At 49.9% G+C, this 14,797-nt stretch overlaps 14 non-coding genes across 14 annotated transcripts; all 14 read right to left on the bottom strand.

The window, feature by feature from the left end:
- Window positions 1-424: 424 nt before the first annotated feature.
- On the bottom strand, window positions 425-506 carry trnal-uag (transfer RNA leucine (anticodon UAG)). Its single transcript has one exon. It is a non-coding gene; the product is annotated as a tRNA-Leu (tRNA).
- Window positions 507-1,334: 828 nt separating this feature from the next.
- Window positions 1,335-1,416, bottom strand: trnal-uag (transfer RNA leucine (anticodon UAG)). The gene has a single exon. It is a non-coding gene; the product is annotated as a tRNA-Leu (tRNA).
- Window positions 1,417-2,244: 828 nt separating this feature from the next.
- On the bottom strand, window positions 2,245-2,326 carry trnal-uag (transfer RNA leucine (anticodon UAG)). The gene has a single exon. It is a non-coding gene; the product is annotated as a tRNA-Leu (tRNA).
- An 828-nt stretch (window positions 2,327-3,154) lies between these two features.
- Window positions 3,155-3,236, bottom strand: trnal-uag (transfer RNA leucine (anticodon UAG)). Its single transcript has one exon. It is a non-coding gene; the product is annotated as a tRNA-Leu (tRNA).
- Window positions 3,237-4,064: 828 nt separating this feature from the next.
- On the bottom strand, window positions 4,065-4,146 carry trnal-uag (transfer RNA leucine (anticodon UAG)). Its single transcript has one exon. It is a non-coding gene; the product is annotated as a tRNA-Leu (tRNA).
- An 828-nt stretch (window positions 4,147-4,974) lies between these two features.
- trnal-uag (transfer RNA leucine (anticodon UAG)) lies at window positions 4,975-5,056 on the bottom strand. Its single transcript has one exon. It is a non-coding gene; the product is annotated as a tRNA-Leu (tRNA).
- Window positions 5,057-5,884: 828 nt separating this feature from the next.
- trnal-uag (transfer RNA leucine (anticodon UAG)) lies at window positions 5,885-5,966 on the bottom strand. The gene has a single exon. It is a non-coding gene; the product is annotated as a tRNA-Leu (tRNA).
- Window positions 5,967-7,703: 1,737 nt separating this feature from the next.
- Window positions 7,704-7,785, bottom strand: trnal-uag (transfer RNA leucine (anticodon UAG)). Its single transcript has one exon. It is a non-coding gene; the product is annotated as a tRNA-Leu (tRNA).
- Window positions 7,786-9,523: 1,738 nt separating this feature from the next.
- Window positions 9,524-9,605, bottom strand: trnal-uag (transfer RNA leucine (anticodon UAG)). Its single transcript has one exon. It is a non-coding gene; the product is annotated as a tRNA-Leu (tRNA).
- Window positions 9,606-10,433: 828 nt separating this feature from the next.
- Window positions 10,434-10,515, bottom strand: trnal-uag (transfer RNA leucine (anticodon UAG)). The gene has a single exon. It is a non-coding gene; the product is annotated as a tRNA-Leu (tRNA).
- Window positions 10,516-11,343: 828 nt separating this feature from the next.
- On the bottom strand, window positions 11,344-11,425 carry trnal-uag (transfer RNA leucine (anticodon UAG)). Its single transcript has one exon. It is a non-coding gene; the product is annotated as a tRNA-Leu (tRNA).
- An 828-nt stretch (window positions 11,426-12,253) lies between these two features.
- trnal-uag (transfer RNA leucine (anticodon UAG)) lies at window positions 12,254-12,335 on the bottom strand. Its single transcript has one exon. It is a non-coding gene; the product is annotated as a tRNA-Leu (tRNA).
- An 828-nt stretch (window positions 12,336-13,163) lies between these two features.
- trnal-uag (transfer RNA leucine (anticodon UAG)) lies at window positions 13,164-13,245 on the bottom strand. Its single transcript has one exon. It is a non-coding gene; the product is annotated as a tRNA-Leu (tRNA).
- An 828-nt stretch (window positions 13,246-14,073) lies between these two features.
- On the bottom strand, window positions 14,074-14,155 carry trnal-uag (transfer RNA leucine (anticodon UAG)). The gene has a single exon. It is a non-coding gene; the product is annotated as a tRNA-Leu (tRNA).
- Window positions 14,156-14,797: the final 642 nt, after the last annotated feature.

Genomic DNA, 14,797 nt, shown 5'->3' with positions numbered 1-14,797 from the left:
GCCTCCGAAGAGACTGGAGCCTTAATCCAGCGCCTTAGACCGCTAGGCCACGCTACCGGCTTCGTGCGGCTTTCGCACTGCAATGGCAACGGCATAGTTTATCCACTTGGACGCTAAAGTGTCTGCTTTTCTTCTTCTATCGGCGGACATATTTGGGGTCAACCTCGTGCCGCACTGCATTGGTGAGAACAATATAACTTTTGAGATCATTTACTAAGCAACTGATCTTTTACAAAAATTAATAAAACAGACGCCCAGTGAACACAGAGGATGTGGAAATCAGTCTAACAAAAGCCCACCACAAGGACATCTGCCGTTTATTGATACTACACCAACATCGTACACGCAAGGTCTTGCCACAGACATTTTCAACATGGCGCTTTTCCAAGGATGGACCGAGCCAACATCTTCACAAAAGCTTCGCTGGCAGTGGTGGGATTCGAACCCACGCCTCCACAGAGACTGGAGCCTAAATCCAGCGCCTTCGACCACTCGGCCACACTACCGCCGAGAAGCCCCGGCTCTCTTATTCCTAGCCAAAACAGAAGGGGGCGTAACACGCGAGCTAGAGAATCTCAGTCAAGTCATCTATTGGCAGATGCAGACAAAGAAGCGCTAGATTCCTAAGACTTCGGACTGGCCGACGCGGCTTTATGGTTTGCTTTATACGGCCGCCTGCGTGTTGGGCATTCTTTTGATGTGTTCTCCGTTGGTTCGGCCAGCTTGGGCCATCCTACGCCCTTTGAATATTGGAGAACTTGAAGGAATTGAAGAAACGTCAAGCCGACTCTTCCAAGTTGCTGCTGTTGAAAAGAGCAACAGAGGGCGCCAATTTGAGTATAAGCTGCTCAACAGCTTGGATGGTGGTTTCTTCAAAACCTTCTTTGGCAGCGGTGGGATTTGAACCCACGCCTCCGAAGAGACTGGAGCCTTAATCCAGCGCCTTAGACCGCTAGGCCACGCTACCGGCTTCGTGCGGCTTTCGCACTGCAATGGCAACGGCATAGTTTATCCACTTGGACGCTAAAGTGTCTGCTTTTCTTCTTCTATCGGCGGACATATTTGGGGTCAACCTCGTGCCGCACTGCATTGGTGAGAACAATATAACTTTTGAGATCATTTACTAAGCAACTGATCTTTTACAAAAATTAATAAAACAGACGCCCAGTGAACACAGAGGATGTGGAAATCAGTCTAACAAAAGCCCACCACAAGGACATCTGCCGTTTATTGATACTACACCAACATCGTACACGCAAGGTCTTGCCACAGACATTTTCAACATGGCGCTTTTCCAAGGATGGACCGAGCCAACATCTTCACAAAAGCTTCGCTGGCAGTGGTGGGATTCGAACCCACGCCTCCACAGAGACTGGAGCCTAAATCCAGCGCCTTCGACCACTCGGCCACACTACCGCCGAGAAGCCCCGGCTCTCTTATTCCTAGCCAAAACAGAAGGGGGCGTAACACGCGAGCTAGAGAATCTCAGTCAAGTCATCTATTGGCAGATGCAGACAAAGAAGCGCTAGATTCCTAAGACTTCGGACTGGCCGACGCGGCTTTATGGTTTGCTTTATACGGCCGCCTGCGTGTTGGGCATTCTTTTGATGTGTTCTCCGTTGGTTCGGCCAGCTTGGGCCATCCTACGCCCTTTGAATATTGGAGAACTTGAAGGAATTGAAGAAACGTCAAGCCGACTCTTCCAAGTTGCTGCTGTTGAAAAGAGCAACAGAGGGCGCCAATTTGAGTATAAGCTGCTCAACAGCTTGGATGGTGGTTTCTTCAAAACCTTCTTTGGCAGCGGTGGGATTTGAACCCACGCCTCCGAAGAGACTGGAGCCTTAATCCAGCGCCTTAGACCGCTCGGCCACGCTACCGGCTTCGTGCGGCTTTCGCACTGCAATGGCAATGGCATAGTTTATCCACTTGGACGCTAAAGTGTCTGCTTTTCTTCTTCTATCGGCGGACATATTTGGGGTCAACCTCGTGCCGCACTGCATTGGTGAGAACAATATAACTTTTGAGATCATTTACTAAGCAACTGATCTTTTACAAAAATTAATAAAACAGACGCCCAGTGAACACAGAGGATGTGGAAATCAGTCTAACAAAAGCCCACCACAAGGACATCTGCCGTTCATTGATACTACACCAACATCGTACACGCAAGCTCTTGCCACAGACATTTTCAACATGGCGCTTTTCCAAGGATGGACCGAGCCAACATCTTCACAAAAGCTTCGCTGGCAGTGGTGGGATTCGAACCCACGCCTCCACAGAGACTGGAGCCTAAATCCAGCGCCTTCGACCACTCGGCCACACTACCGCCGAGAAGCCCCGGCCCTCTTATTCCTAGCCAAAACAGAAGGGGGCGTAACACGCGAGCTAGAGAATCTCAGTCAAGTCATCTATTGGCAGATGCAGACTAAGAAGCGCTAGATTCCTAAGACTTCGGACTGGCCGACGCGGCTTTATGGTTTGCTTTATACGGCCGCCTGCGTGTTGGGCATTCTTTTGATGTGTTCTCCGTTGGTTCGGCCAGCTTGGGCCATCCTACGCCCTTTGAATATTGGAGAACTTGAAGGAATTGAAGAAACGTCAAGCCGACTCTTCCAAGTTGCTGCTGTTGAAAAGAGCAACAGAGGGCGCCAATTTGAGTATAAGCTGCTCAACAGCTTGGATGGTGGTTTCTTCAAAACCTTCTTTGGCAGAGGTGGGATTTGAACCCACGCCTCCGAAGAGACTGGAGCCTTAATCCAGGGCCTTAGACCGCTAGGCCACGCTACCGGCTTCGTGCGGCTTTCGCACTGCAATGGCAACGGCATAGTTTATCCACTTGGACGCTAAAGTGTCTGCTTTTCTTCTTCTATCGGCGGACATATTTGGGGTCAACCTCGTGCCGCACTGCATTGGTGAGAACAATATAACTTTTGAGATCATTTACTAAGCAACTGATCTTTTACAAAAATTAATAAAACAGACGCCCAGTGAACACAGAGGATGTGGAAATCAGTCTAACAAAAGCCCACCACAAGGACATCTGCCGTTTATTGATACTACATCAACATCGTACACGCAAGGTCTTGCCACAGACATTTTCAACATGGCACTTTTCCAAGGATGGACCGAGCCAACATCTTCACAAAAGCTTCGCTGGCAGTGGTGGGATTCGAACCCACGCCTCCACAGAGACTGGAGCCTAAATCCAGCGCCTTCGACCACTCGGCCACACTACCGCCGAGAAGCCCCGGCTCTCTTATTCCTAGCCAAAACAGAAGGGGGCGTAACACGCGAGCTAGAGAATCTCAGTCAAGTCATCTATTGGCAGATGCAGACAAAGAAGCGCTAGATTCCTAAGACTTCGGACTGGCCGACGCGGCTTTATGGTTTGCTTTATACGGCCGCCTGCGTGTTGGGCATTCTTTTGATGTGTTCTCCGTTGGTTCGGCCAGCTTGGGCCATCCTACGCCCTTTGAATATTGGAGAACTTGAAGGAATTGAAGAAACGTCAAGCCGACTCTTCCAAGTTGCTGCTGTTGAAAAGAGCAACAGAGGGCGCCAAGTTGAGTATAAGCTGCTCAACAGCTTGGATGGTGGTTTCTTCAAAACCTTCTTTGGCAGCGGTGGGATTTGAACCCACGCCTCCGAAGAGACTGGAGCCTTAATCCAGCGCCTTAGACCGCTCGGCCACGCTACCGGCTTCGTGCGGCTTTCGCACTGCAATGGCAACGGCATAGTTTATCCACTTAGACGCTAAAGTGTCTGCTTTTCTTCTTCTATCGGCGGACATATTTGGGGTCAACCTCGTGCCGCACTGCATTGGTGAGAACAATATAACTTTTGAGATCATTTACTAAGCAACTGATCTTTTACAAAAATTAATAAAACAGACGCCCAGTGAACACAGAGGATGTGGAAATCAGTCTAACAAAAGCCCACCACAAGGACATCTGCCGTTCATTGATACTACACCAACATCGTACACGCAAGCTCTTGCCACAGACATTTTCAACATGGCGCTTTTCCAAGGATGGACCGAGCCAACATCTTCACAAAAGCTTCGCTGGCAGTGGTGGGATTCGAACCCACGCCTCCACAGAGACTGGAGCCTAAATCCAGCGCCTTCGACCACTCGGCCACACTACCGCCGAGAAGCCCCGGCCCTCTTATTCCTAGCCAAAACAGAAGGGGGCGTAACACGCGAGCTAGAGAATCTCAGTCAAGTCATCTATTGGCAGATACAGACAAAGAAGCGCTAGATTCCTAAGACTTCGGACTGGCCGACGCGGCTTTATGGTTTGCTTTATACGGCCGCCTGCGTGTTGGGCATTCTTTTGATGTGTTCTCCGTTGGTTCGGCCAGCTTGGGCCATCCTACGCCCTTTGAATATTGGAGAACTTGAAGGAATTGAAGAAACGTCAAGCCGACTCTTCCAAGTTGCTGCTGTTGAAAAGAGCAACAGAGGGCGCCAAGTTGAGTATAAGCTGCTCAACAGCTTGGATGGTGGTTTCTTCAAAACCTTCTTTGGCAGTGGTGGGATTTGAACCCACGCCTCCGAAGAGACTGGAGCCTTAATCCAGCGCCTTAGACCGCTCGGCCACGCTACCGGCTTCGTGCGGCTTTCGCACTGCAATGGCAACGGCATAGTTTATCCACTTGGACGCTAAAGTGTCTGCTTTTCTTCTTCTATCGGCGGACATATTTGGGGTCAACCTCGTGCCGCACTGCATTGGTGAGAACAATATAACTTTTGAGATCATTTACTAAGCAACTGATCTTTTACAAAAATTAATAAAACAGACGCCCAGTGAACACAGAGGATGTGGAAATCAGTCTAACAAAAGCCCACCACAAGGACATCTGCCGTTCATTGATACTACACCAACATCGTACACGCAAGCTCTTGCCACAGACATTTTCAACATGGCGCTTTTCCAAGGATGGACCGAGCCAACATCTTCACAAAAGCTTCGCTGGCAGTGGTGGGATTCGAACCCACGCCTCCACAGAGACTGGAGCCTAAATCCAGCGCCTTCGACCACTCGGCCACACTACCGCCGAGAAGCCCCGGCCCTCTTATTCCTAGCCAAAACAGAAGGGGGCGTAACACGCGAGCTAGAGAATCTCAGTCAAGTCATCTATTGGCAGATGCAGACAAAGAAGCGCTAGATTCCTAAGACTTCGGACTGGCCGACGCGGCTTTATGGTTTGCTTTATACGGCCGCCTGCGTGTTGGGCATTCTTTTGATGTGTTCTCCGTTGGTTCGGCCAGCTTGGGCCATCCTACGCCCTTTGAATATTGGAGAACTTGAAGGAATTGAAGAAACGTCAAGCCGACTCTTCCAAGTTGCTGCTGTTGAAAAGAGCAACAGAGGGCGCCAATTTGAGTATAAGCTGCTCAACAGCTTGGATGGTGGTTTCTTCAAAACCTTCTTTGGCAGCGGTGGGATTTGAACCCACGCCTCCGAAGAGACTGGAGCCTTAATCCAGCGCCTTAGACCGCTCGGCCACGCTACCGGCTTTGTGCGGCTTTCGCACTGCAATGGCAACGGCATAGTTTATCCACTTGGACGCTAAAGTGTCTGCTTTTCTTCTTCTATCGGCGGACATATTTGGGGTCAACCTCGTGCCGCACTGCATTGGTGAGAACAATATAACTTTTGAGATCATTTACTAAGCAACTGATCTTTTACAAAAATTAATAAAACAGACGCCCAGTGAACACAGAGGATGTGGAAATCAGTCTAACAAAAGCCCACCACAAGGACATCTGCCGTTCATTGATACTACACCAACATCGTACACGCAAGCTCTTGCCACAGACATTTTCAACATGGCGCTTTTCCAAGGATGGACCGAGCCAACATCTTCACAAAAGCTTCGCTGGCAGTGGTGGGATTCGAACCCACGCCTCCACAGAGACTGGAGCCTAAATCCAGCGCCTTCGACCACTCGGCCACACTACCGCCGAGAAGCCCCGGCCCTCTTATTCCTAGCCAAAACAGAAGGGGGCGTAACACGCGAGCTAGAGAATCTCAGTCAAGTCATCTATTGGCAGATACAGACAAAGAAGCGCTAGATTCCTAAGACTTCGGACTGGCCGACGCGGCTTTATGGTTTGCTTTATACGGCCGCCTGCGTGTTGGGCATTCTTTTGATGTGTTCTCCGTTGGTTCGGCCAGCTTGGGCCATCCTACGCCCTTTGAATATTGGAGAACTTGAAGGAATTGAAGAAACGTCAAGCCGACTCTTCCAAGTTGCTGCTGTTGAAAAGAGCAACAGAGGGCGCCAATTTGAGTATAAGCTGCTCAACAGCTTGGATGGTGGTTTCTTCAAAACCTTCTTTGGCAGCGGTGGGATTTGAACCCACGCCTCCGAAGAGACTGGAGCCTTAATCCAGCGCCTTAGACCGCTCGGCCACGCTACCGGCTTCGTGCGGCTTTCGCACTGCAATGGCAACGGCATAGTTTATCCACTTGGACGCTAAAGTGTCTGCTTTTCTTCTTCTATCGGCGGACATATTTGGGGTCAACCTCGTGCCGCACTGCATTGGTGAGAACAATATAACTTTTGAGATCATTTACTAAGCAACTGATCTTTTACAAAAATTAATAAAACAGACGCCCAGTGAACACAGAGGATGTGGAAATCAGTCTAACAAAAGCCCACCACAAGGACATCTGCCGTTCATTGATACTACACCAACATCGTACACGCAAGCTCTTGCCACAGACATTTTCAACATGGCGCTTTTCCAAGGATGGACCGAGCCAACATCTTCACAAAAGCTTCGCTGGCAGTGGTGGGATTCGAACCCACGCCTCCACAGAGACTGGAGCCTAAATCCAGTGCCTTCGACCACTCGGCCACACTACCTCCGAGAAGCCCCGGCTCTCTTATTCCTAGCCAAAACAGAAGGGGGCGTAACACGCGAGCTAGAGAATCTCAGTCAAGTCATCTATTGGCAGATGCAGACAAAGAAGCGCTAGATTCCTAAGACTTCGGATGGCCGACGCGGCTTTATGGTTTGCTTTATACGGCCGCCTGCGTGTTGGGCATTCTTTTGATGTGTTCTCCGTTGGTTCGGCCAGCTTGGGCCATCCTACGCCCTTTGAATATTGGAGAACTTGAAGGAATTGAAGAAACGTCAAGCCGACTCTTCCAAGTTGCTGCTGTTGAAAAGAGCAACAGAGGGCGCCAAGTTGAGTATAAGCTGCTCAACAGCTTGGATGGTGGTTTCTTCAAAACCTTCTTTGGCAGCGGTGGGATTTGAACCCACGCCTCCGAAGAGACTGGAGCCTTAATCCAGCGCCTTAGACCGCTCGGCCACGCTACCGGCTTCGTACGGCTTTCGCACTGCAATGGCAACGGCATAGTTTATCCACTTGGACGCTAAAGTGTCTGCTTTTCTTCTTCTATCGGCGGACATATTTGGGGTCAACCTCGTGCCGCACTGCATTGGTGAGAACAATATAACTTTTGAGATCATTTACTAAGCAACTGATCTTTTACAAAAATTAATAAAACAGACGCCCAGTGAACACAGAGGATGTGGAAATCAGTCTAACAAAAGCCCACCACAAGGACATCTGCCGTTCATTGATACTACACCAACATCGTACACGCAAGCTCTTGCCACAGACATTTTCAACATGGCGCTTTTCCAAGGATGGACCGAGCCAACATCTTCACAAAAGCTTCGCTGGCAGTGGTGGGATTCGAACCCACGCCTCCACAGAGACTGGAGCCTAAATCCAGCGCCTTCGACCACTCGGCCACACTACCGCCGAGAAGCCCCGGCCCTCTTATTCCTAGCCAAAACAGAAGGGGGCGTAACACGCGAGCTAGAGAATCTCAGTCAAGTCATCTATTGGCAGATGCAGACTAAGAAGCGCTAGATTCCTAAGACTTCGGACTGGCCGACGCGGCTTTATGGTTTGCTTTATACGGCCGCCTGCGTGTTGGGCATTCTTTTGATGTGTTCTCCGTTGGTTCGGCCAGCTTGGGCCATCCTACGCCCTTTGAATATTGGAGAACTTGAAGGAATTGAAGAAACGTCAAGCCGACTCTTCCAAGTTGCTGCTGTTGAAAAGAGCAACAGAGGGCGCCAATTTGAGTATAAGCTGCACAACAGCTTGGATGGTGGTTTCTTCAAAACCTTCTTTGGCAGCGGTGGGATTTGAACCCACGCCTCCGAAGAGACTGGAGCCTTAATCCAGCGCCTTAGACCGCTCGGCCACGCTACCGGCTTCGTGCGGCTTTCGCACTGCAATGGCAACGGCATAGTTTATCCACTTGGACGCTAAAGTGTCTGCTTTTCTTCTTCTATCGGCGGACATATTTGGGGTCAACCTCGTGCCGCACTGCATTGGTGAGAACAATATAACTTTTGAGATCATTTACTAAGCAACTGATCTTTTACAAAAATTAATAAAACAGACGCCCAGTGAACACAGAGGATGTGGAAATCAGTCTAACAAAAGCCCACCACAAGGACATCTGCCGTTTAATGATACTACACCAACATCGTACACGCAAGGTCTTGCCACAGACATTTTCAACATGGCGCTTTTCCAAGGATGGACCGAGCCAACATCTTCACAAAAGCTTCGCTGGCAGTGGTGGGATTCGAACCCACGCCTCCACAGAGACTGGAGCCTAAATCCAGCGCCTTCGACCACTCGGCCACACTATCGCCGAGAAGCCCCGGCCCTCTTATTCCTAGCCAAAACAGAAGGGGGCGTAACACGCGAGCTAGAGAATCTCAGTCAAGTCATCTATTGGCAGATACAGACAAAGAAGCGCTAGATTCCTAAGACTTCGGACTGGCCGACGCGGCTTTATGGTTTGCTTTATACGGCCGCCTGCGTGTTGGGCATTCTTTTGATGTGTTCTCCGTTGGTTCGGCCAGCTTGGGCCATCCTACGCCCTTTGAATATTGGAGAACTTGAAGGAATTGAAGAAACGTCAAGCCGACTCTTCCAAGTTGCTGCTGTTGAAAAGAGCAACAGAGGGCGCCAAGTTGAGTATAAGCTGCTCAACAGCTTGGATGGTGGTTTCTTCAAAACCTTCTTTGGCAGCGGTGGGATTTGAACCCACGCCTGCGAAGAGACTGGAGCCTTAATCCAGCGCCTTAGACCGCTCGGCCACGCTACCGGCTTCGTGCGGCTTTCGCACTGCAATGGCAACGGCATAGTTTATCCACTTGGACGCTAAAGTGTCTGCTTTTCTTCTTCTATCGGCGGACATATTTGGGGTCAACCTCGTGCCGCACTGCATTGGTGAGAACAATATAACTTTTGAGATCATTTACTAAGCAACTGATCTTTTACAAAAATTAATAAAACAGACGCCCAGTGAACACAGAGGATGTGGAAATCAGTCTAACAAAAGCCCACCACAAGGACATCTGCCGTTCATTGATACTACACCAACATCGTACACGCAAGCTCTTGCCACAGACATTTTCAACATGGCGCTTTTCCAAGGATGGACCGAGCCAACATCTTCACAAAAGCTTCGCTGGCAGTGGTGGGATTCGAACCCACGCCTCCACAGAGACTGGAGCCTAAATCCAGCGCCTTCGACCACTCGGCCACACTACCTCCGAGAAGCCCCGGCCCTCTTATTCCTAGCCAAAACAGAAGGGGGCGTAACACGCGAGCTAGAGAATCTCAGTCAAGTCATCTATTGGCAGATGCAGACAAAGAAGCGCTAGATTCCTAAGACTTCGGACTGGCCGACGCGGCTTTATGGTTTGCTTTATACGGCCGCCTGCGTGTTGGGCATTCTTTTGACGTGTTCTCCGTTGGTTCGGCCAGCTTGGGCCATCCTACGCCCTTTGAATATTGGAGAACTTGAAGGAATTGAAGAAACGTCAAGCCGACTCTTCCAAGTTGCTGCTGTTGAAAAGAGCAACAGAGGGCGCCAATTTGAGTATAAGCTGCTCAACAGCTTGGATGGTGGTTTCTTCAAAACCTTCTTTGGCAGCGGTGGGATTTGAACCCACGCCTCCGAAGAGACTGGAGCCTTAATCCAGCGCCTTAGACCGCTCGGCCACGCTACCGGCTTCGTGCGGCTTTCGCACTGCAATGGCAACGGCATAGTTTATCCACTTGGACGCTAAAGTGTCTGCTTTTCTTCTTCTATCGGCGGACATATTTGGGGTCAACCTCGTGCCGCACTGCATTGGTGAGAACAATATAAATTTTGAGATCATTTACTAAGCAACTGATCTTTTACAAAAATTAATAAAACAGACGCCCAGTGAACACAGAGGATGTGAAAATCAGTCTAACAAAAGCCCACCACAAGGACATCTGCCGTTCATTGATACTACACCAACATCGTACACGCAAGCTCTTGCCACAGACATTTTCAACATGGCGCTTTTCCAAGGATGGACCGAGCCAACATCTTCACAAAAGCTTCGCTGGCAGTGGTGGGATTCGAACCCACGCCTCCACAGAGACTGGAGCCTAAATCCAGCGCCTTCGACCACTCGGCCACACTACCGCCGAGAAGCCCCGGCCCTCTTATTCCTAGCCAAAACAGAAGGGGGCGTAACACGCGAGCTAGAGAATCTCAGTCAAGTCATCTATTGGCAGATACAGACAAAGAAGCGCTAGATTCCTAAGACTTCGGACTGGCCGACGCGGCTTTATGGTTTGCTTTATACGGCCGCCTGCGTGTTGGGCATTCTTTTGATGTGTTCTCCGTTGGTTCGGCCAGCTTGGGCCATCCTACGCCCTTTGAATATTGGAGAACTTGAAGGAATTGAAGAAACGTCAAGCCGACTCTTCCAAGTTGCTGCTGTTGAAAAGAGCAACAGAGGGCGCCAAGTTGAGTATAAGCTGCTCAACAGCTTGGATGGTGGTTTCTTCAAAACCTTCTTTGGCAGTGGTGGGATTTGAACCCACGCCTCCGAAGAGACTGGAGCCTTAATCCAGCGCCTTAGACCGCTCGGCCACGCTACCGGCTTCGTGCGGCTTTCGCACTGCAATGGCAACGGCATAGTTTATCCACTTGGACGCTAAAGTGTCTGCTTTTCTTCTTCTATCGGCGGACATATTTGGGGTCAACCTCGTGCCGCACTGCATTGGTGAGAACAATATAACTTTTGAGATCATTTACTAAGCAACTGATCTTTTACAAAAATTAATAAAACAGACGCCCAGTGAACACAGAGGATGTGGAAATCAGTCTAACAAAAGCCCACCACAAGGACATCTGCCGTTCATTGATACTACACCAACATCGTACACGCAAGCTCTTGCCACAGACATTTTCAACATGGCGCTTTTCCAAGGATGGACCGAGCCAACATCTTCACAAAAGCTTCGCTGGCAGTGGTGGGATTCGAACCCACGCCTCCACAGAGACTGGAGCCTAAATCCAGCGCCTTCGACCACTCGGCCACACTACCGCCGAGAAGCCCCGGCCCTCTTATTCCTAGCCAAAACAGAAGGGGGCGTAACACGCGAGCTAGAGAATCTCAGTCAAGTCATCTATTGGCAGATGCAGACAAAGAAGCGCTAGATTCCTAAGACTTCGGACTGGCCGACGCGGCTTTATGGTTTGCTTTATACGGCCGCCTGCGTGTTGGGCATTCTTTTGATGTGTTCTCCGTTGGTTCGGCCAGCTTGGGCCATCCTACGCCCTTTGAATATTGGAGAACTTGAAGGAATTGAAGAAACGTCAAGCCGACTCTTCCAAGTTGCTGCTGTTGAAAAGAGCAACAGAGGGCGCCAATTTGAGTATAAGCTGCTCAACAGCTTGGATGGTGGTTTCTTCAAAACCTTCTTTGGCAGCGGTGGGATTTGAACCCACGCCTCCGAAGAGACTGGAGCCTTAATCCAGCGCCTTAGACCGCTCGGCCACGCTACCGGCTTTGTGCGGCTTTCGCACTGCAATGGCAACGGCATAGTTTATCCACTTGGACGCTAAAGTGTCTGCTTTTCTTCTTCTATCGGCGGACATATTTGGGGTCAACCTCGTGCCGCACTGCATTGGTGAGAACAATATAACTTTTGAGATCATTTACTAAGCAACTGATCTTTTACAAAAATTAATAAAACAGACGCCCAGTGAACACAGAGGATGTGGAAATCAGTCTAACAAAAGCCCACCACAAGGACATCTGCCGTTCATTGATACTACACCAACATCGTACACGCAAGCTCTTGCCACAGACATTTTCAACATGGCGCTTTTCCAAGGATGGACCGAGCCAACATCTTCACAAAAGCTTCGCTGGCAGTGGTGGGATTCGAACCCACGCCTCCACAGAGACTGGAGCCTAAATCCAGCGCCTTCGACCACTCGGCCACACTACCGCCGAGAAGCCCCGGCCCTCTTATTCCTAGCCAAAACAGAAGGGGGCGTAACACGCGAGCTAGAGAATCTCAGTCAAGTCATCTATTGGCAGATACAGACAAAGAAGCGCTAGATTCCTAAGACTTCGGACTGGCCGACGCGGCTTTATGGTTTGCTTTATACGGCCGCCTGCGTGTTGGGCATTCTTTTGATGTGTTCTCCGTTGGTTCGGCCAGCTTGGGCCATCCTACGCCCTTTGAATATTGGAGAACTTGAAGGAATTGAAGAAACGTCAAGCCGACTCTTCCAAGTTGCTGCTGTTGAAAAGAGCAACAGAGGGCGCCAATTTGAGTATAAGCTGCTCAACAGCTTGGATGGTGGTTTCTTCAAAACCTTCTTTGGCAGCGGTGGGATTTGAACCCACGCCTCCGAAGAGACTGGAGCCTTAATCCAGCGCCTTAGACCGCTCGGCCACGCTACCGGCTTCGTGCGGCTTTCGCACTGCAATGGCAACGGCATAGTTTATCCACTTGGACGCTAAAGTGTCTGCTTTTCTTCTTCTATCGGCGGACATATTTGGGGTCAACCTCGTGCCGCACTGCATTGGTGAGAACAATATAACTTTTGAGATCATTTACTAAGCAACTGATCTTTTACAAAAATTAATAAAACAGACGCCCAGTGAACACAGAGGATGTGGAAATCAGTCTAACAAAAGCCCACCACAAGGACATCTGCCGTTCATTGATACTACACCAACATCGTACACGCAAGCTCTTGCCACAGACATTTTCAACATGGCGCTTTTCCAAGGATGGACCGAGCCAACATCTTCACAAAAGCTTCGCTGGCAGTGGTGGGATTCGAACCCACGCCTCCACAGAGACTGGAGCCTAAATCCAGCGCCTTCGACCACTCGGCCACACTACCGCCGAGAAGCCCCGGCCCTCTTATTCCTAGCCAAAACAGAAGGGGGCGTAACACGCGAGCTAGAGAATCTCAGTCAAGTCATCTATTGGCAGATGCAGACAAAGAAGCGCTAGATTCCTAAGACTTCGGACTGGCCGACGCGGCTTTATGGTTTGCTTTATACGGCCGCCTGCGTGTTGGGCATTCTTTTGATGTGTTCTCCGTTGGTTCGGCCAGCTTGGGCCATCCTACGCCCTTTGAATATTGGAGAACTTGAAGGAATTGAAGAAACGTCAAGCCGACTCTTCCAAGTTGCTGCTGTTGAAAAGAGCAACAGAGGGCGCCAATTTGAGTATAAGCTGCTCAACAGCTTGGATGGTGGTTTCTTCAAAACCTTCTTTGGCAGCGGTGGGATTTGAACCCACGCCTCCGAAGAGACTGGAGCCTTAATCCAGCGCCTTAGACCGCTCGGCCACGCTACCGGCTTTGTGCGGCTTTCGCACTGCAATGGCAACGGCATAGTTTATCCACTTGGACGCTAAAGTGTCTGCTTTTCTTCTTCTATCGGCGGACATATTTGGGGTCAACCTCGTGCCGCACTGCATTGGTGAGAACAATATAACTTTTGAGATCATTTACTAAGCAACTGATCTTTTACAAAAATTAATAAAACAGACGCCCAGTGAACACAGAGGATGTGGAAATCAGTCTAACAAAAGCCCACCACAAGGACATCTGCCGTTCATTGATACTACACCAACATCGTACACGCAAGCTCTTGCCACAGACATTTTCAACATGGCGCTTTTCCAAGGATGGACCGAGCCAACATCTTCACAAAAGCTTCGCTGGCAGTGGTGGGATTCGAACCCACGCCTCCACAGAGACTGGAGCCTAAATCCAGCGCCTTCGACCACTCGGCCACACTACCGCCGAGAAGCCCCGGCCCTCTTATTCCTAGCCAAAACAGAAGGGGGCGTAACACGCGAGCTAGAGAATCTCAGTCAAGTCATCTATTGGCAGATACAGACAAAGAAGCGCTAGATTCCTAAGACTTCGGACTGGCCGACGCGGCTTTATGGTTTGCTTTATACGGCCGCCTGCGTGTTGGGCATTCTTTTGATGTGTTCTCCGTTGGTTCGGCCAGCTTGGGCCATCCTACGCCCTTTGAATATTGGAGAACTTGAAGGAATTGAAGAAACGTCAAGCCGACTCTTCCAAGTTGCTGCTGTTGAAAAGAGCAACAGAGGGCGCCAATTTGAGTATAAGCTGCTCAACAGCTTGGATGGTGGTTTCTTCAAAACCTTCTTTGGCAGCGGTGGGATTTGAACCCACGCCTCCGAAGAGACTGGAGCCTTAATCCAGCGCCTTAGACCGCTCGGCCACGCTACCGGCTTCGTGCGGCTTTCGCACTGCAATGGCAACGGCATAGTTTATCCACTTGGACGCTAAAGTGTCTGCTTTTCTTCTTCTATCGGCGGACATATTTGGGGTCAACCTCGTGCCGCACTGCATTGGTGAGAACAATATAACTTTTGAGATCATTTACTAAGCAACTGATCTTTTACAAAAA

The sequence above is a fragment of the Hoplias malabaricus genome, chromosome 3 (assembly GCF_029633855.1).
Source record: "Hoplias malabaricus isolate fHopMal1 chromosome 3, fHopMal1.hap1, whole genome shotgun sequence".
Lineage (NCBI taxonomy): Eukaryota > Metazoa > Chordata > Actinopteri > Characiformes > Erythrinidae > Hoplias > Hoplias malabaricus.
Note: the sequence above shows the minus strand (reverse complement) of the source record. Positions and strands in the feature narration are given on the sequence as shown.